At 42.1% G+C, this 22,269-nt stretch overlaps 1 protein-coding gene across 2 annotated transcripts in view; it reads left to right on the forward strand.

Annotated features, from left to right (window-relative positions):
• Positions 1 to 6,401: 6,401 nt before the first annotated feature.
• Positions 6,402 to 22,269, forward strand: part of LOC106593744 (uncharacterized) — a 72,697-nt gene continuing 56,829 nt past the window's right edge. For both annotated transcript variants that reach the window (XM_082963010.1, XM_045697966.2), the window contains exon 1: positions 6,402 to 6,499. The gene's annotated coding sequence lies outside the window, so the exon portion shown is untranslated. The remainder of the gene's footprint in view (positions 6,500 to 22,269) is intronic.

Raw genomic sequence — 22,269 nt, forward strand, 5'->3', positions numbered from 1 at the left:
AGAGTTTATACATTTCTCAACTCCACCTCTCGTTGAGTAATTGACTTCTTTTACTAATTATAGTTGTGGGCTTTAGAATGATAGTCCTTTCAGAGGTATGGTACAGGCTCAGTCCCGGTGGCTGAGTTTCCCACATCTAACTTGTGTGTGTCAGTGTCACGTGATGAATGTCTATCGACATCAGCCTGTTAGCCAGCTCAGGTCAGTAAGGTTAATATTCTCCAACATATGTATGTCTGGGATACAGTTTTAATGTATTCATCATGGGACAAACAGTGCATACTAACCCTGCTGGAGAGCTACTGGGCATGCAGGGTTGTGTTACAGCTCTAACATACGTCATTCAGGTTCTGATGGTGTGTTAGGGCAGGGAGGGAACAAAAGCCTGCACTCCCTTTTCCTGAAACCACCTCAGCAGGGTTGGCGCTCCCTCGTGTTTTGCTCTGTATTGGTGACTTCACCTGTCCTTGCACCCGAGCCAAAATAGACAGAGACGTAATAACGAGGCAGAAAAACAGGTCATTGGTCTGCGTCGGAACAGTTTCAACTTTCCAGAGGTCATGACGTATCTGTGCTGGAAGACCAGTTGCATATCTGGGGACCGTCCATTCTGGTTATAGTGACAAATAGTGCCGTTCCAACACCATCTGAAGGCTGATGTTCACATGTTCAATCTGTCTCAATCATGCACCAACTGTTTATCCATTACAGTTCGTCCTTCTCAGAAGTGGTTCTTGAATCCTTAATTAGGTATCAAATGGCAATGAATTCCGACACGCTTTGACGACCTTATCAAAAGCTGTTCTGAAGGCCCATAAAAAACAGAGAGGAATATTTTCCAACCTAGCCTTCATTTGGCAGGGGGGGTGGAGTGGATGCTGTGTTGAGATCTCTGGAAAAGGGGACCGTCTGCATTTTTCAGAGGAGCATGTGACTGCAGCTTTATGAAATGTTCTCACAGGCAAACGTGTCCATTCCTCGGCCAAACTCGACAGCTGTAATTCTACTAAATGGGAGTGAGTTAGGCGGTCAACCCGAACACAACTCGGCGGCGATATAACACCGCAGTAACAGAAACGATATTCAGAGTCGCACCCAGCTGCACTCTTGCGCCTCTCTCGTTCTCGCTTCTTAAACTTCAGCTGACTTCCTCTGACCATGAGAACCACAGAAGACAACCATCGATCATCTCTGTAGTCTGCGGCCGTCGGCCAGAATCTGAGGTCACCTGACCTAGCAGAATTCGAATAATTGACCAATTGAATCTCATTCTTGTCTTCTCCTCTTTTTCGGTTTGACTTCGCTAACGCTGCTGCAGATCAGTGTCATGGTTTACAGCCAATGGGGACTTTTCAGTTAATCAAGTGAATGTTCTGTAACCAAGGTTGCAAAGCTAGTGGTCATTTACCAAAGTTACCAGAATCTTCTGTAATTTTGGTAATCTATGGCAATTTATGTTAACTTTGGACACTTATGTTTGATAGCTTTTAAAAAATGTATTCACATATAGTGTTTATTTTTGAAATCTCTGTCCATATTGTCCATGAGTTTGTAGTGGATAGACCACATGGTTCAAGAGAAAATAGCCTAATTAATAATGGCATTATTTTCAGTTAACTCTTCAGCTCTTCCAACTATTTACTTTTTTCACAGCTGCCACCAGTTTGGCATCAAAAAATGTACAACAAAGACATATTGACATAGTAAAACAAATGTGTGTAAAAATGTTTATAAAATATATTTCATGCTGAAACCCTCATATTAAAAACCAATGGTATTCACTAAGCTGATGGTTTATATTTCAGATAATGTTTTACAGCTTTGTCATTGTATTTTTTTATCTTATTTGATTATTTTATATATTTTACATGTGATAAGGCCACATGGAGGGCCAGAAAAAATGACGGACACCTGTGATAATTGGAATTACCCAAAAGACCCACGAGACGTCTTGTGCTAAATTACATAAAATCTTGAAAGTTACCAGAATTCTATTCGTATTCTGATAAACGTCTAAAGTAATATACTGTACCCTCCCTTTGCAACCCCTCTGTGACTGTGTATCTCGGTCAGGGCTGGGATAGTCTGTGAAAATGTAATGATGTAAATTTAACTTAACATTTTTATCTAGAACTCTCCCAATGAGACACATGGTGTATGCAGTGTTTGTGAGTGACGCAATGAACACATCTCTGCTCTGCATTAGTGTTCTGTGAAAATGGAGTGTTCTTGAACATCCTCTCTGTTGAACCTCTATTACGTCATAGCTGCTCTGTGACTCCTTAGAATAGCAGCAGAAATCTCGATGAACCCTACAACGTACAACCCTACAATATACTTCTTTAATATCTCAGCACTGACTGCCACACTGATGAATACATGTAGCTATTTATAATATGTACAATATTCAAGAATGATAACATGAAATGTACATTTAATTGTTCAAGTTCGGTTTTGAGAAAGATCATGCATTGTATTAGACTAGCTACAGAACATGACTTATTAATGAATGGTCCCATGTTAGGACAAATGGCCAGGTCATCTCTCATCTCTCTGTCTGAGGTTGAGTGTTTAGTGTTGTGGCTGTGAATTTCTGATTGTAATCTGGGTCGACCGGAGTGACTGCTGTGCTCGGCAGCTGCAGGGTTCAACCAGGCTCCTGGCATTGCAATGATCTGCCCCGGACCAGGGCCCAGCTGCCGGTCACGTTTGAGCTGTCGATCCAACACATTCATACTGAAACATTGCCCGTGTCTCTAACAGACAGCCTGTCAGCGCCAGAGAACATGAGCTTTGTGGGTAACAGAAGGCCAACGCAGCAGCAGTCTCTCTCTCTCTCTCTCTCTCTCTCTCTCTCTCTCTCTCTCTCTCTCTCTCTCTCTCTCTGTCTCTCTCTCCCTTTCGCTCTCTCTCTGTCTCTCTGTCTCTCTCTCTCTCTCTCTCTGTCTCTCTGTCTCTCTCTCTCTCTCTCTCTGTCTCTCTCCCTGTCTCTCTCCCTGTCTCTCTCCCTGCTCTCTCTCTCTCTCTCTCTCTCTCTCTCTCTCTCTCTCTCTCTCTCTCTCTCTCTCTCTCTCTCTCTCTGTCTTACTGCTGCTCTCACAGGCACGTCCATGAATCTGTAAGAACTAATCACTGAGGATTTAAAGACAGTCAAACTAAATGATAGACCACAGATCAACATACCGTGGTGTATCGGATATTGTCGTTATCATGTACAAATGTTCACATCATGTTTTGATAGTTGGACTCAGTGGCTCCTATAGTATGGGAGTGAGCTCAGTTGACGTATTAGTCATCCCCACTAACTGCCAATGGGCCAGATTAAAGGAAGTTGATCACACAACAGGAAGCAGAGATATAATGGCATATGCATACCACATTTCTGGGACCGCTGTTTGACATAATAACATTTTGGCCTTGAGATGTAAGCACATGCAGGTTAACTACATGGATAGGAAGTCTGGGCAGGTATGATGTCAAAGTTTCCATTCAACTGGTGGCTGTTCAATGTTTTTCCTTGATATGTAATGGAAGATAATATAGTGATAATAGATCAATAGAAACAGGGTGAGTGGTTCTTGCCAGACACCATAATGTGAGACAGGTGGGGCAGTAGAGCTAATGGACAAAAAGTGTCCAGAGAAAGGTTGATATTTTTTTGTGTGTGTGTGTGTGTGTGTGTGTGTGTGTGTGTGTGTGTGTGTGTGTGTGTGTGTGTGTGTGTGTGTGTGTGTGTGTGTGTGTGTGTGTGTGTGTGTGTGTGTGTGTGTGTGTGTGTGTGTGTGTGTGTGTGTGTGTGTGTGTGTGTGTGTGTGTGTGTGTGTGAGAGAGAGAGAGAGAAAGAGAAAGAACTTGAGGACAGCCTATTTGTATTAGAAAGGACTTTAATGGGGAGTGGCTAGAGTGGATGCAAGATAGATGCAGCTGACAATAAAATGGCCGGTGGTTATGATAATGTTTTCTAGATCAACAGGAATGGGCGGTGGTTATGATAATGTTTTCTAGGTAAACAGGAATGGGCGGTGGTTATCATAATGTTTTGTAGGTAAACAGGAATGGCCGGTGGTTATGATAATGTTTTCTAGATCAACAGGAATGGGCGGTGGTTATGATAATGTTTTCTAGGTAAACAGGAATGGGCGGTGGTTATGATAATGTTTTCTAGATCAACAGGAATGGGCGGTGGTTTTGAAAATGTTTTCTAGGTAAACAGGAATGGGCGGTGGTTATCATAATGTTTTCTAGGTAAACAGGAATGGCCGGTGGTTATGATAATGTTTTCTAGATCAACAGGAATGGGCGGTGGTTTTGAAAATGTTTTCTAGGTAAAGAGGAATGGGCGGTGGTTATGATGATGTTTTCTAGATAAACAGGAATGGGCGGTGGTTATGATAATGTTTTCTAGATCAACAGGAATGGGCGGTGGTTATGATAATGTTTTCTAGGTAAACAGGAATGGGCGGTGGTTATGATAATGTTTTCTAGATCAACAGGAATGGCGTGGGAAGGACATGGCAAACTGCAACATTACAACACGGTTTCAATACGGCATCAAATCTGAACCAGCTGTTTACTCGCTGTGTTCTGATGATGTGAAGCTCTGCAGAAGAAGCACCACTGTGTTGTACTGTGCTAGAGATTAGCAGCCGGCCCAGTGGACAGATACTGGGAGATATAGCTCTTCTACTTCACCTAAACACCACAGCGCCACTGAACCAAGCTCCTATCCGTAGGAAATCATCACGCCAAAGAATGGTTTTAACAGATGAAATCAAATGAGAATCAAGGAGAAGCTCCTTACAGGAGTAGTGTTAGTTTAAGAGAGAGGTTATTTATTTCCTTTGAGTGACCTGCCATGTCTCTCTGTCCACCTCACTTCTCTCTGTCCACCTCACTTCTCTCTGTCCACCTCACTTCTCTCTGTCCACCTCTCTTATCTCTATCTACCTCTCTTCTCGCTATCCCCCTCTCTTCTCTCTATCCACCTCTCTTCTCTCTATCCATCTCTCCTCTCTATCCATCTCTCCTCTCTATCCACCTCTCTTCTCTCTATCCACCTCTCTTAGACTCTCTTTCTCCACCTCTCTTCTCTCTATCCACCTCTCTTCTCTCTATCCAGCTCTCTTGGACTCTCTTTCTCCATCTCTCTTCTCTCTATCCACCTCTCTTGGACTCTCTTTCTCCACCTCTCTTCTCTCTATCCACCTCTCTTGGACTCTCTTTCTCCACCTCTCTTCTCTCTGTCCAGCTCTCTTATCTCTATCCATCTCTCATCTCTGTCCACTTCTCTTATCTCTATCCCCCTCTCTTCTTTCTATCCACCTCTCTTATCTCTATCCACCTCTCTTCTCTCTATCCACCTCTCTTGGACTCTCTTTCTCCACCTCTCATCTCTCTCCCCCTCTCTGACTCTGTCTCCCTACTACTGAGGAGAATACCTCTCCCCTCTCTTCTCTCTCTCCCCCTCTCTTCTATTCTCTTTCTCTCTCCCTCTTTCACACTCTCTCTAGAGGACTACCTCTCCTCTCCCTCTGCCCACCTTCTCTGAGGGGTACTCCTCTCCAGTAGCTCCACCCACCTGTACATAAAAACCTAGTCTCCTCCCCAGTAGCTCCACCCACCTGCACATAAAAGCCTAGTCTCCTCCCCAGTAGCTCCACCCACCTGCACATAAAAGCCTAGTCTCCTCCCCAGTAGCTCCACCCACCTGAACATAAAAGCCTAGTCTCCTCCCCAGTAGCTCCACCCACCTGAACATAAAAGCCTAGTCTCCTCCCCAGTAGCTCCACCCACCTGAACATAAAAGCCTAGTCTCCTCCCCAGTAGCTCCACCCACCTGAACATAAAAGCCGAGTCTCCTCCCCAGTAGCTCCACCCACCTGAACATAACAGCCTAGTCTCCTCCCAGTAGCTCCACCCACCTGAACATAAAAGCCTAGTCTCCTCCCCAGTAGCGCCACCCACCTGAACATAAAAGCCTAGTCTCCTCCCCAGTAGCTCCACCCACCTGAACATAAAAGCCTAGTCTCCTCCCCAGTAGCTCCACCCACCTGAACATAAAAGCCTAGTCTCCTCCCCAGTAGCTCCACCCACCTGAACATAAAAGCCGAGTCTCCTCCCCAGTAGCTCCACCCACCTGAACATAAAAGCCGAGTCTCCTCCCCAGTAGCTCCACCTACCTGAACATAAAAGCCTAGTCTCCTCCCAGTAGCTCCACCCACCTGAACATAAAAGCCTAGTCTCCTCCCCAGTAGCTCCACCCACCTGAACATAAAAGCCTAGTCTCCTCCCCGGTAGCTCCACCCACCTGAACATAAAAGCCTAGTCTCCTCCCCAGTAGCTCCACCCACCTGAACATAAAAGCCTAGTCTCCTCCCCAGTAGCTCCACCCACCTGAACATAAAAGCCTAGTCCATGCTGTTTACTTCTGTTCAGGGGTCTGTATCACTCTTCTGTAACTCCAGTGATAGTTCCCCTCAACAGACACACACTGAGCAAGGTAAGGACATCCTATAGGTTTCCTGGAGGAAGGTGTGGTCTGTCAGGATTAATGTGGCTGATATTATGATGATGATTTGGAGGGGTTTTGTGAACTGGGTGTTTATCAGGAGTGTATTCTCACTCTCTAGACCTGGTACCACCTGACTATTTGGTGCTTTCAATGTCTGCATTTTTCTCCTTCGGTGAGTTTGTGTGTTCTGGCAAGGGTGTCGAGGGAACGGGGCGAGATTCTTTGCACGTGTCTGGGTTGTTCTGAAGGCTATGTGGTTAAAATGAGGAGAACGTTCAGCTCAAATTGTTCAGTGTGCATTGGGACTTTTGTAACCTTTCTTCACTGAGAGATTCCCTGAAAAGGATCATGCTGGAATAATCCTAAATCTCGTGATGATGAGGCACTTATTTTTCCAAAGAGAAAAGGACATGTGAAACAGACAGTCTGTTCAGTAGAAATCCAGGGCTTGTCAGAGGTGTTAACTCTGAGAGACTGACCCAGTAGCTTTACTTCCAGTCTAGTTAGTTAATACCACATCATGTATTAGGATGGTGATGTCAGAGGTGTTAACTCTGAGAGACTGACCCAGTAGCTTTACTTCCAGTCTAGTTAGTTAATACCACATCATGTATTGGGATGGTGATGTCAGAGGTGTTAACTCTGAGAGACTGACCCAGTAGCTTTACTTCCAGTCTAGTTAGTTAATACCACATCATGTATTGGGATGGTGATGTCAGAGGTGTTAACTCTGAGAGACTGACCCAGTAGCTTTACTTCCAGTCTAGTTAGTTAATATCACATCATGTATTGGGATGGTGAAGTCAGCACCAGTCTAGTTAGTTAATACCACATCATGTATTAGGATGGTGATGTCAGAGGTGTTAACTCTGAGAGACTGACCCAGTAGCTTTACTTCCAGTCTAGTTAGTTAATACCACATCATGTATTGGGATGGTGATGTCAGCACCAGTCTAGTTAGTTAATACCACATCATGTATTAGGATGGTGATGTCAGCACCAGTCTAGTTAGTTAATTCCACATCATGTATTAGGATGGTGATGTCATCTCCTGAATATGATCATATGCTAAATCCTTCACTTAGCATTCAAATATTATTCATATTATTCACATTCATATCATTCGAGGCAGAGAGAGAGAGAGGCTGTTGAACACAGATTAACCCATTGAAAACATACCTCCAGGAGTCAGGATATGTGCAGCCTGATGGCCTGTCCTTGTAAAGTCAGTAGGCCTTGTGTCCACTAGACATGACTATGTAGCTCTGGGCTTCTTAATGCGTTCCCTAAAGCCCCATGCAGCATCCTAGCTTTACCTTCACTTCCTGGCCCATAGATCTGAGCCTGGACCCTGAGGGCGACTCTATTCTGTCCCCCCCTCTCTTCCTCTCTCTCTTTCCCCCTTCTTTTGCTCTCTCTCTTTCCTCTCTCTTCCTCCCTCTCTTCCTATACAAGGATTAGATACAGCAGCAGGTTGTTTCTGTTGTCTCTGAGGTTCATTGTGGGAGCATTCCTGGGTGTCTGCTGTGCAGCCTGAGAGAGAGGGCCAGAAAAAGGCCTGGGTAGCGGGTTGTCGCTCTACCCTGCCCAGAGGGTCACTCTCCCCCTGAAGGTGTGGAACCACAGTACCCGGTGTGGTCTGTCTTAGACCGCTCAGCCATTCCAGGGAGGGGTGGATGAAATCGCTTGGAATTCAACTTCTAAGCCGTGACCTATTGTATGTGTTGTGTGAGCTAAGGGTGGTGCCCTTGCCTTGTTCAGGGTGAAGAGGGGATTCGGGTGTAGTCAGTTGGCAGAGATTTCACTCGACAACGAAAAGTGGAGATTGAGTCTCTGACATGGTTATAACTGTGTTCTTTGCTAGTTTAAAATAAATCACACCTGGTGATGTCATTTATTTAATTTATTTCTGAAGTTTATTTGGACAGGGACAGCGTGCAACAAAAACATGTGTTGCACCAGATTTAGCAAACAGCTCATTTACATCCGTAGTCCCTGGGCAGGTGAACATATACTGTAACCACGACAACATTATACACAAAAGGACAACATAGCTACTTCAGACATTTAAAAACAACAGGAAGGACATATAGACACGTTTCAGAACAGAGGCTTGGACATAACACATACAATTCATTGCACATATTGCTGTTGGACTTTATACATTTGAGTTGTAAAACACTTAACACATATAAAATCTAAATATTGCACATCAACCCTCGCCTCCGACTGACAAGTGACTGTGTATTATAAAGGGTCACTGTGATTATTGGGGGAGGAACATTTACATTTTCAACAAACAAATCACAAAATGAAATTAGATGTAAACCTGTATAGCTTAGGCAATTAGTGTCAACCTATTGGACAACAACACATTGTGTGACTGTTCTAGCTCATAAATTAGTAGGCCTCTCTCTTTTTCTCTCTCTCTCAATTCAATTCAATTTGCTTTATTGGCATGACGTAACAATGTACATCTTGCCAAAGCTTACTTTGGATATTTACAATATTAAAATAATAGTAATCAATATTGTCAACAGGACAACAGTAACAACAATAACCACGGGTCAAAATAACTATTGAACAATAACAATATAGAGGACATGTTGGTTGGTCTGTCAGACACTGTCCCTCATCTTATGGCAGGCAGCAATGTAGTGCGCTGCCAATCCACAGCTCTCTGCGTCCTCCCCCAACAGGATGGGAAGTCTATTCTCATCAGAGAGGTCTTTGAAACCTTGAATAAGGGTTTCAAATTTGGGGAAATTACACTCTCTAATTGTTTTATATTTCTGACATTTTGTCAGGAAATGCAGCTCTGTCTCGGGTTCTGCTGTGTCGCTGTGGTTGCACAGCCTTTCCTCTACACGGAGCCAGGTTTTTTTTCTCTGTCTGTCTGTCTGTCTGTCTGTCTGTCTGTCTGTCTGTCTGTCTGTCTGTCTGTCTGTCTGTCTGTCTGTCTGTCTGTCTGTCTGTCTGTCTGTCTGTCTGTCTGTCTGTCTGTCTGTCTGTCTGTCTGTCTGTCTGTCTGTCTGTCTGCCGTTGTATAAGAAGTGTTTATAAGGTTTAGGGGAATGTGCCCTGGGATCACACAGCTGCAGTGGCTGTGATTTGAGTACACTACCAAATGCGGGACAGTAGCAGTCTATCCCTAGCAGATCAGCCCTACTGCCGGGAGCAGAGAAGCCCTGTTCCGTTCCACTGCAGCTGCTGTATCTGGTTCTTTAGTAGCTCATCAGGATGTAACACCCACTGAATAGATGTATTCACAGTGCATTTAATTACAGTGCCTTCAGAAAGTATTCACACCCCTTTTTCCACATTTTGTTGTGTTACAGCCTGAAGATTGAGATTTTGTTTCACTGACCAACACACAATACCCCATAATGCCAAATTGGAATTATATTATTATTAAAAAAATGTTTACAAATGAAAAGTTGTAGTTCAAACCCTTTGTTATGGCAAGCCTAAATAAGTTCAGGAGTAAAAATGGGCTTAACAAGTCACATAATAAATTGCATGGACTCACTCTGTGTGCAATAATATCTATTAGGTCCCTCAGTCGAGCAGTGAATTTCATACACAGATTCAACCACAAAGACCAGGGAGGTTTTCCAATGCAAATAAAGGCACCTATTGGTAGATGGGTAAAAAAAAAGGCAAACATTGAATATCCCTTTGAGCATGGTGAAGTTTTTAATTACACTTTGGATGGTGCGTCAATACACCCAGTCACTACAAAGATACACCATGAGGCCAATGGTGAAGTTAAACAGTTAGAGTTTAATGGTTGTGATAGGAGAAAACTGAGGATGGATCAACAACATTATAGTTACTCTACAATATCAACCTAAATGACAGAGTGAAAAGAAGGAAGCCTGTACAAAATACAAAATATTTTAAAACATTCATACTGTTTGCAATAAGGCACTAAAGTAAAACTGCAAAAAAATGTGGCAAAGAAATTATGTCCTTAATACAAAGCATTATGTTTGGGGCAAATCCAACACAACACCTCATGGTGTTGGCTGCATCATGTTATGGGTATGCTTGTCATCGGCAAGGACTAGGGAGTTTTTTTAGGATAAAAATAAACGGAATAGAGCTAAGCACAAAACCTGGTTCAGTCTGCTTTTTAACAGACACTGGGAGACAAATTCACCTTTCAGCAGGACAATAACCTAAAACACAAGGCCAAGAGTTGCTTACCAAGATGTCATTGAATGTTCCAGAGTGGCCTAGTTACAGTTTTTACTTAAATATGTAACTAGGCAAGACTTGAAAATGGCTGTCTAGCAATGATCAACAAACAACTTGTTTGAGCTTGAAGAATAATGTGCAAATATTGTATAATCCAGGTGTGCAAAGCTCTTAGAGACTTACCCAGAAAGATTCACAGCTGTTATCACTGCCAAAGGTGAATCTAACATGTATTGACTCAGGGGAGAGAATACTTGTGTAAATTAGATATTTCTGTATTTAATTTGAAATACATTTGCAACAATTTCTAAAAACATGGTTTCACTTATTTCATTATGGGGTATTGTGTGTAAATGGGTGAGACCAAATATCTTTAATTCGTTTTGAATTCAGGCTTGTAACACAACAAAATGTGCAATAAGTCAAAGGGTATAAATAATTTCTGAAGGTACTGTTGATAACTTGACAGTAATGTGGATATCTAAAATAAAATAGCTTAAAAGTTATGTAGATTCTGAATTGAAGTATTCATAGGGAATTTAATAATATTATTGACAAAATAACTTGAAAGTTATGTGGATATGTGGAGTCATATTCTTAATAAAATATCCTTGAAAGTTACGCGGATGATGTCTCAAATGAATGCCATGGAATTCAGAATTCCTACGTCAGTTTTGTATGGCACGTGATATAGAAAATATTTTATTGCTGAACTGTATAATACATGAAGTTGTCTCTGACATCCATCATGTTCCTTATTCTCATCACTATCCTGTCTGGCCCGTGGCTGTACTGTACATCTCTCTTCTGAGAGATCCTAAATGAGCCTGGGTTTGGTTTAATGGTGATGAGAGTGAAGCCATCGGCATGTGGGTAAAAATAACCTAACATGCTGTAATATATATTTTATGGTGGATTGTGGTACTCTAATGGATAGAGAGGGGAAGGAGAAATATGTGTTATGGTAACACCTTATGTAACCACCGGTAATAACATTTTATTATTAACGTGTCGTTACATAGTAATTGCTTTGTAACTGCAGGGTAAAGTGTTACCAGTGTTATTGTGAAGAGAGCATGGATGACAGAAGCCAAAGTCCCTTAGACTGGTCTCTTGGATGGGATATTTCACACACTCCAGTAATTGAAAAAGTACTCAATAGTCATACTTGAGTAAAAGTAAAGATACCTTAATAAAACATAACTCAAGTCAAAGTGAATGTCACCCAGTAAAATATAACTTGAGTAAAAGTCTTAAAGTATCTGTGTAATGCGGTGCGTACTGGCGGCAGAGAAGTCAGGCGCAGGAAAGCCAAAACTGAGTTACAACGGTGTCGTTTAATAAACATAAACCACCGTCAACAGAACAACACAAAAAACACAAGCACTACAAAAAACTATTATGGACAAGGACATGGGGGGGAACAGAGGGTTAAATACACAACATGTAATTGATGGAATTGGAACCAGGTGTGATGGAAGACAAGACAAAACCAATGGAAAATGAAAAGTGGATCGGCGATGGCTAGAAGGTCGGTGACGTCGACAGCCGAACGCCGCCCGAACAAGGAGAGGGACCAACTTCGGTGGAAGTCGTGGCAATCTGATTTTAATGTACTTAAGTACAGTGGTGGAAAAAGTACTGAATTGTCATACTAAAAAAGTAAATGCTATACATCAAATTCCTTATATTAAGCAAACCAGACTACACAGGTTGTTTTTTATATTTACGGACAGACGGGCACTCTCCAACACTCAGACATAATGAGTCTCCTGATCAGAGGCAGTAGGGATTACAGCGCGTTATATTGATAGGTGTGTGAATTTGACCATATTGCTGTCCTTCCTGAGCATTCGAAATGTAACGAGTACTTTTGTGTGTCAGGGAAAATGTATGGGAGTAAAAAGTACACATTTTCTTATGTAGTGGAGTAAAGGTTGTCATAAATATAAATAGAAAAGTCAAGTACAGATACCCCAAAAAACGACTTAAGTAGTACTTCAACATATATTTACTTAAGTACTTTACACCACTGATACTGTGACATCATTTATCATCAGTTATTTATATCAGTTATGTCCATGGATTTAAATATGTATAGAATAGAATAGAATACCTTCATTGTAAATTAGATTAGGAGTTCAGTTCCTGGAGGGTTTCAAACATTCAATACAGCTCAAGCTTAACAAGAATATTGTGCCTCTTCACAAAAGTGTGGCCTAAAATATGCGACAGCTCACAGTTCCCAGTGTTAACAACAGGAAATAGTCTTTGTTAACAACAGGAAATAGTCTTAGTCTGAGATCACCAAGTATTGTGAAGGTACCAAAGCCTTCCCAACAGAAAGTCGGCCTCTCCTCAGCTTGTTTGTGACCCTCTTGACCCCTCATTGACCCCTCGTTGACCCTGACCTCCATTACAACGTCCTATTCAACCCAGCTCTGTGAACTGTGTACTGCTGAGGTCATCGTGATCACCGTTGGTTTCCCCCCTCTGGAGGCTGAGAGCTACGACCAAATAACTCAGGGTGACTCCTGTAGCCTTGCTCTGTAAAGAGAGCGTCTATGTGTGAAGGAATGCTGGAAAAGGCCAGGCACACACACACATCGATCAGCTCATAACATGGGCAGGACAACGGGAGTATTGGCAGAGGCGCTGACCTTTGCAGGGCAGGTATTTAGGCTGCTGGGAGCTGGGAGTGGAGTTGTGTTTGTGATGGGATAAATCACATCGGACAAGGCCAGATGAACAGCACATACAGGGAGAGGAGAGGGGAGAGGAGGGAGTAGAGAGGAGAGGAGAGCAGAGGGGAGGGGAGAGGAGAGGACAGGGGAGAGGAGAGGTGAGGTGAAGGAGGGAGGAATGGAGAGGAGAGCTGGGGAACAAAGTTAAAGTGGGAGAAAGACAAAGGATCAGGAGTGAGTTGGAGGGAGGATTGATTCCTCTGCTGCTCCCCAGGCTGCTGCTGTCAGAGTGGGACAGAAGACCTCACAGCCACCTCATCCTCATACAGTTGTCTGATGGAGCTAACAGGTCTAGCTCTCTTTCTTTCTTTCGCTCCCTCCCTCTTTCTCTCTCTCTACTTCTCTTTCTTGGGCTGTCTCTCTCTTGCTGTCTCTGTGTCTCACTTTCCTCTCTCTGTCTCTGTGTCTTACTCTTCTTCTCTCTTCTCTCTCTCTCTTCCTCTTTTCCTCCCTCCCTACCTCCCGCTCTGTCTCTCTGTCTCTGCTCCCCAAGGGTCTTCAGCACTCGACCTTTCAGCTGAGTGAAGTGTGGAGTAGTGACCCAAGTTCCTTAATACACAGACAGAGCACCCACAGATGAGATGAAGACTAGAGGGTGAGAGAGGCTTAGGTTCCGATGGGTTTTACAGTCCCCAGATGTGTGCTTGGCTCCCGCTCGGCTCTGTCAGCTGATCGGACATTCCTGTGGAACCAGTGGTGTGTCTTTCCCTTTGAAACTCCAGAATTCTGCTGGGAAAAAGTCTAAGTGGGATACTTTTGGACGTCCCAACTCTGACGTCACCCCATTGAACTTGAAATATAAAACAGTTAAGGTAAGAGTTAGTGTTAGGTAAGGGTTATGGTTAAGATTAGGGTAAATGTTAAGGTTAGGATTTAGGGTTAAGGTCGGGACGTCCCAAGGTTCCAGGATATCACTAAGCCATGCTGCTGCTAAGACGGAGCGGCTCTTCTTCTGTTTAGCACACTACTCATTATTGGAGGCTGCTGAGGGGAGAACGGCTCATAATAATGGCCGGAACGGAGCTAATGGAATGGCATCAAACACCTGGAAACCATGGAAACCATGTGTTGATGTATTCGATACCATTCCACTGATTCTGCTCCAGTCATTACCGTGTGTGTGTGTGTGTGTGTGTGTGTGTGTGTGTGTGTGTGTGTGTGTGTGTGTGTGTGTGTGTGTGTGTGTGTGTGTGTGTGTGTGTGTGGAGTAAGGTTGGAGTGGTTGCCATGGTTACCCGTGGACATCGGTTGCCAAGGCGGCCAGGCCAAGTGTGTGAGTTAGGTAACGTGAAGAGCGTGACAGCCATCAGCATCCGTTTTATTGGGAAGCCCTTGAGGACAGAGAAAACAGCCTGTTCTCATGGGGTCAATGGGCCAAAGGGGTGACACCAAAGACAATGGGCTTCTTTAGGGCACCAGCCACAGCCTTAAGGAAGGGACCCTGAACTGAGGCTCTGATCTAAAATCATCTTACCCTCATCATGTCCTAACTTTACCTATTAGATGGGAAAATGTTAAACTGACATTGGATCAGTGAGTACTGATGTAGGAACTTATTTTGAGCCAGTTTCCTACAGCAGGAATATAATCCTGCAGCAACAGGAAATGTGAATTATTATGTGGATTATAATTATTGGACATTTTTTGTATGAGTTGATACATTTTTCGTTAGGACAAATCAAGTCTGACATTTTAAAGTGGAAATTACAAACTTTGGAAGCATTTTTAAACCTTGATTACACTACAAGTTTCAGCAGCAAAACTAAAAGTTCTCAGCAAGAAAAGAGTGATCAAATTAAGATCCTACATCTGTAGGGTAAAAATTCATTTTACTCAGGGAAGGAAGGAGAGCACACAGATAGGTCCATGGGAAGGTGTCAGGCATTTCCCTCTGGTATTCTGTGTAGAATTTCCAAGGGCAGCTTTGTAAGAATTACATTACTTTGTCTCCAGTCACCCCTCCTACCTTTGTGTTCAGAGGACATGATCCGCTGTCACAGCTGTTAGAAGGAGCGGACCAAGTTGCAGCGTTTTCGTAGTTCCACATATTTATTTAACCAGTGAAACCGAATGCAACAATTAAACACTTCAAAATATACACAAAACAACAACCGTGACGCAGGAGGATCAAATACACTCACAACGAATAATCACCCACAAACACATGTGAAACAAACATCAACTTAAATAGGACCTCCAATTAGAGACAACGACAACCTGCTGCCTCTAATTGGAGGTCATGCCAAACAACAGCAACATAGAAATGCAAAACTAGAAACTGAACATAGACATACAAAAACAGACAAACACCCCCTGTCACGCCCTGACCTACTCTACCATAGAAAATAACCACTCACTATGGTCAGGACGTGACATCCGCTGTTAACTTAAACTGTGCAGGCTTGATTTCTGGAACCTACGCAAGCAAAACGGCATCAAGTAAAGCCAAACGTGGTAAAAATGAAAATCCTTCCTTTTGTTCCCTCCTTTTCCCTCACTCCATCTCTGTTCCATAGAATATGTTTAGCCCACTAACCTTTTGACTGTGAGTCTGTTCCAGCTGAGCTTGTCTCCATTGCCAGTCTTCGAGTGATATGCGTCATATACAGCGTGTTGAATATATTTCAAGTTTCAAAGTTTATTCGCCAGGTGCACAGCATTCAACCGGTGTAAAACAGTACTGTGAAATTCTTCCTTGAGAGCTCTTTCCCAACAATGCATTGATAATGATAATACTATAGAGAATAATACAAAATTGGATAAAAAACACACAAGTATAATATGGCAGGATAAAGAAAACGGCCCCTGTCTTCATCCATTTTCAGTCTCATGTTTTCAGTTGATTGATGGAGAATTGTGAACATTAGAAATACATCTGATGGTATTCTGGGTAGAGAGAGTACTGATCCTCTGAGCTGCATATTGTCTTACTGAGCCTCATAACAGAGAGTCTGATTTTACCACCTCAACAGTCCAGAGTTCAGATCAGTGGAAAATATGATATTATCCCTTATTTATTTATTTGCTTGCTGTGTCCGTGTTTGAAGTGAGGTTGCAGTTTGCTCAGAATCAGAAACAAGCCGTGTTCGATTTGGATAGACGATGACAGGGCCAGTAATGTTCACGTATAAGTTCACTCGTCAATTTTTCTTGTTCACTGCATGTTTACATAGTGAAGGGGTATTAGGCCAAGGGGTGCCGTTGAAACAGCGATGCCAGACCTGACTACAGACTACTAAATAAGCACATATCTGTGCTCAACAGCATGGTTGGTATTCAACATGCTTTTCCTCATGATCCCCTTTTGATTATTGAGAATTAAAGTTACCATCTGGAAGCAGTCAGGGAAATACAGAGGAGAAATGGAAATGTGAATATTTTCAAACCCTCGAGTTGGGGCTCGGGATCAAGCAGACACTGCTGTGGTGGCAAAGGTGGTGGTAGGAAACAGACGTCCTGTGGTAGAATGGCAACAGCCTTTTTTTATTTATTAAACTAGGCAAGTTAGTTAAGAACAAATTCTTATTTACAATGACGGCCAAACCCGGACGACGCTGGGCCAATTGTGCGCCACCCTACGGGACTCCCAATCACAGCCGGATGTGAACCAGGGACTGTAGTGACACCTCTTGCACTGAGATGCAGTGCCTTAGACAGCTGCGCCACTCAGGAGCCACTTTGTTGCATTGTCATTATTGTTTTGCACCACACTAAAAATCACAGGTTAGTGTCTAGGTCAGGGCTCTCCAACCCCGTTCCTGGAAAGATACCGTACTATAGGTAGAAAACCTACAGTTGGGGTTGCTCACCAGGAACAGGGTTTGAGAGTCCTGGTCTAAGTATTGACAGAGGGGCCGGAGAAATACATTTTGGCAGCCCGTTGAAGGAATATTTAGACGTTTAACTGACTTTTGTTGTTCCAACAGCAAGCCCCAGAGAACAACGTGAGAATTTTATTGCAGCCATGTGAATCTGATAAGTACATAAGGCAGGGAGTGGGGAGGAAACAGGTTGCTTTTGCAGCTGAGAGCTTGGACCCGGCTCAGTTGTTTGATTCTGAATCTGCTGTGTGCCGGACTTCGACTCCCTAGCGGGGGCCCGTCCTACTCTCTCCTCGGCCAAATTGAGGAGCCAAAGAAGACGGCTCCCACAGGCCTCTCGCAATTGGTCCGTCTAGAATCCCATGGATTATCCAAGACTGTCACCCGATTGGTTGATGTGTGAGTGGGCTGCATGGAAACTGGAAAACAGCAGCTGTGAACCCTCGTACCCCGGCTCTCTTTAACTCTGGGTGTCTGGCCCTCACTGTCCACAGGGGGAGTAGTTAAAGCACAGTATTGTTAAATGAACTAGGACAGGTGTGGTAGGGCAGGTGTTGGTAATTAAATAGGATGGGTTTTGGTCTGGTTGCTCTCAGCAGGGAGGCAGATTGACACGTCCTTGGAGACGTGCCATGATGCAGCTGTGCCATGATGCAGCTGTTTTAAAGAGCCTATTGCTCTTCTCTGTTTTCACTGCTGTTGTTGTTGTTATTGTTGTTGTCAGTAACCCCTTATTTCCGGGTCATATACTTTTTATTATTATTATTTACTCATTGCAAAGCGAGTAAATTAAAACATTTCTATTGCAGTGCAGTCCGGTGTTTATCCATTTGTGTTTGGCAGCGCTCAGTCCTCTGTCCATGGTGCTGGATACATACATTGCAAACACAATAGTTCTATTTTTTTCTTCCTGAAAATCTTATCGGATCAGAAATATACCTCTTGGTTTAAAATAAATGCTGGTGTCTTGGTATCCCCACTCAGCTCTTTCATGTTTGTTTATTACTTTAATCAAAGCTGTAAATCATTTTAATCCAGTGGTCTCAGAGTCATTTCCGACATGAAGCCTAAGGGATGTCTTCTGTATCTGGGAATAATTGTCTCGCTGATCACTCTGGATGCCAAGAGTGTGCAAAGCTGTCTTCAAGGCAAAGGGTGGCTACTTTGAAGAATCTCAAATATAAAATATGTTTTGATTTGTTTAACACTTTTTGGTTAATACATGATTCCATATGTGTTATTTTATAGTTTTGATGTCTTCACTATTATTCTACAATGTAGGAAATAGTCAAAATAAAGAAAAACCCTGGAATGAGTAGGTGTGTCTAAACTTTGACTATTACTGTATATATAATAAGATGATAAAAAAATACAATGACAAAGCTGTAAAACATTAGTCTAAATACAAACCATCAGCTTAGTGAATACCATTGGTGTTTAATATGAGGGTTTCAGCATGAAATATAATTTATCTGTATTTTTTTTACACACTTTTATTTATTTTTCTATGTCAATATGTCTTTGTTGTAAATGTGTTGGTGCAAAACTGGTGGCAGTTATCAAAAATACAATAGTTGGAAGAGTTGCAGAGTTCATTGAAAATAATGTAATTGTTGATTCGATTTGTTCATGCTTTTTTCATTATTTTGTTGATTTTCTCTTGAACCAGAAAGTCTATATACTAGAAACTTGTGGACAATATGGACTCAGATATAAAAATAAATTATACAATATATTAGGGCCGAGACGATGCCAGTATTTTTTATTTTGCAAAAATAGAAACACGAAGCAGATCATCCTCTTTGGTCCTTTAAAAACATTTACATTTGACATTTTAGAAGACGCTCTTATCCAGAGCGACTTACAGTAGTGAATGCATACATTTCATACATTTTTTTCTTTTCTACTTCGTACTGGCCCCCCGTGGGAATCGAACCCCCAACCCTGGCGTTGCAAACACCATGCTCTACCAACTGAACCACAGGGAAGACAAAACCTGCTGTATATAAAATATTGGGTTCATCTTTTTATTTGTTTATTTGGTTCCCCCTTAGCTTTTGCAGAAGCAGCAGCTACTCTTCCTGGGGTCTACAAAACACACAAAACATGACAAGTAACAGAACACTGATAGACAAGGACAGTCACACAACTTTTAAACACAACGATATACAAATAACACAACTAAAAAACAATGTGTGTCCCCTCATAGTCCCGCTTTTTTAAAGGTATTGTAATTTTTCTGTTTGAATGAATAATGGAAGATGGAAGGGAGTTCCATGTGATCATGGCTCTGTATAATACCGTGCGTTTCCGTGAATTCGTTTTGGACCTGGGGACTGTGAACAGATGCCTGGTGGCATGTCTTGTGGGGTATGTATATGTGTGTGAGCTGAATGTTATTTGATTACGCAGACAATCTGGAATTTTCATTGCAGTAATATTTCTCATGAAAAGATGCAGTTAATCTCTCGTCAACCCTCAACCAGGAAGGACTGGCATGTTGTTGACTGTAGAGTGATAACACCTCTACTACTGTAAATGGTGAAAACACCCCTACTACTGTAGAGTGATAACATCTCTACTGTCCAGAATTCTACTACTGTAGAGTGATAACACCTCTAATACTGTAAATAGTGAAAACGCCTCTAATACTGTAAATAGTGATAACACCTCTACTACTGCCCAGAGTGATAACACCTCTACTACTGTTCATAGAGATAACCTCTAATACTGTAAATAGTGATAACACCTCTAATACTGTAAATAGTGATAACACCTCTAATACTGTAAATAGTGATAACACCCCTACCACTGTAGAGTGATAACAGCTCTAATACTGTAAATAGTGATAACACCTCTACTCCTGTCCAGAGTGATAACACCTCTAATACAGTAAATAGTGATACCACCTCTACTACTGTAAATAGTGATAACACCTCTACTCCTGTCCAGAGTGATAACACCTCTAATACAGTAAATAGTAATAACACCTCTACTACTGTCCAGAGTGATAACACCTCGACTACTGTAAATAGTGATAACACCTCTACTACTGTCCAGAGTGATAACACCTCTAATACAGTAAATAGTGATAACACCTCGACTACTGTATAGTGATTACACCTCTACTACTGTCCAGAGTGATAACACCTCTACTACTGTCCAGAGTGATAACACCTCTACTACTGTTCATAGTGATAACACATCTACTACTGTTCATAGTGATAACACCCCTACTACTGTTCATAGTGATAACACCCCTACTACTGTCCAGAGTGATAACACCTCTAACACCATAAATAGTGACACCACCTCTAATACCGTAAATAGTGATCACCTCTACAACTATCCAGAATGATAACACCTCTAATACAGTAAATAGTGATAACACCTCTAATACAGTAAATAGTGATAACACCTCTAATACAGTAAATAGTGATAGCACCTCTACAACTATCCAGAGTGATAACACCTATACTACTGTAAATAGTGATAACACCTCTAATACCGTATATAGTGATACCACATCTAATACCGTCAATAGTGATAACACCTCTACTACTGTTCATTGCGATAACACCTCTAATACTGTTCATAGTGATAACACCTCTACTACTGTCCAGAGTGATAACACCTCTACTATTGTTCATAGTGATAACACCTCTACTACTGTCCAGAGTGATAACACCTCTACTACTGTCCAGAGTGATAACACCTCTACTACTGTTCATAGTGATAACACCTCTACTACTGTCCAGAGTGATAACACCTCTACTACTGTTCATAGTGATAACACCTCTACTACTGTCCAGAGTGATAACACCTCTACTACTATTCATAGTGATAACACCTCTACTACTGTCCATAGTGATAACACCTCTACTACTGTATAGTGATTACACATCTACTACTGTTCATAGTGATAACACCTCTACTACTGTTCATAGTGATAACACCTCTACTACTGTCCAGAGTGATAACACCTCTACTATTGTTCATAGTGATAACACCTCTACTACTGTCCAGAGTGATAACACCTCTACTACTGTTCATAGTGATAACACCTCTACTACTGTTCATAGTGATAACACCTCTACTACTGTTCATAGTGATAACACCTCTACTACTGTCCAGAGTGATAACACCTCTACTATTGTTCATAGTGATAACACCTCTACTACTGTCCAGAGTGATAACACCTCTACTACTGTTCATAGTGATAACACCTCTACTACTGTAAATAGTGATAGCACCTCTACAACTATCCAGAGTGATAACACCTATACTACTGTAAATAGTGATAACACCTCTAATACCGTATATAGTGATACCACATCTAATACCGTCAATAGTGATAACACCTCTACTACTGTTCATTGCGATAACACCTCTAATACTGTTCATAGTTATAACACCTCTACTACTGTTCATAGTGATAACACCTCTACTACTGTTCATAGTGATAACACCTCTACTACTGTCCAGAGTGATAACACCTCTACTATTGTTCATAGTGATAACACCTCTACTACTGTCCAGAGTGATAACACCTCTACTACTGTCCAGAGTGATAACACCTCTACTACTGTTCATAGTGATAACACCTCTACTACTGTTCATAGTGATAACACCCCTACTACTGTTCATAGTGATAACACCTCTACTACTGTCCAGAGTGATAACACCTCTACTACTGTTCATAGTGATAACACCTCTACTACTGTACAGAGTGATAACACCTCTACTACTATTCATAGTGATAACACCTCTAACCTGTCCATAGTGATAACACCTCTACTACTGTATAGTGATTACACATCTACTACTGTTCATAGTGATAACACCTCTACTACTGTTCATAGTGATAACACCTCTACTACTGTCCAGAGTGATAACACCTCTACTATTGTTCATAGTGATAACACCTCTACTACTGTCCAGAGTGATAACACCTCTACTACTGTTCATAGTGATAACACCTCTACTACTGTTC

This window comes from Salmo salar, chromosome 16 (assembly GCF_965601325.2).
Source record: "Salmo salar chromosome 16, fSalSal1, whole genome shotgun sequence".
NCBI lineage: Eukaryota > Metazoa > Chordata > Actinopteri > Salmoniformes > Salmonidae > Salmo > Salmo salar.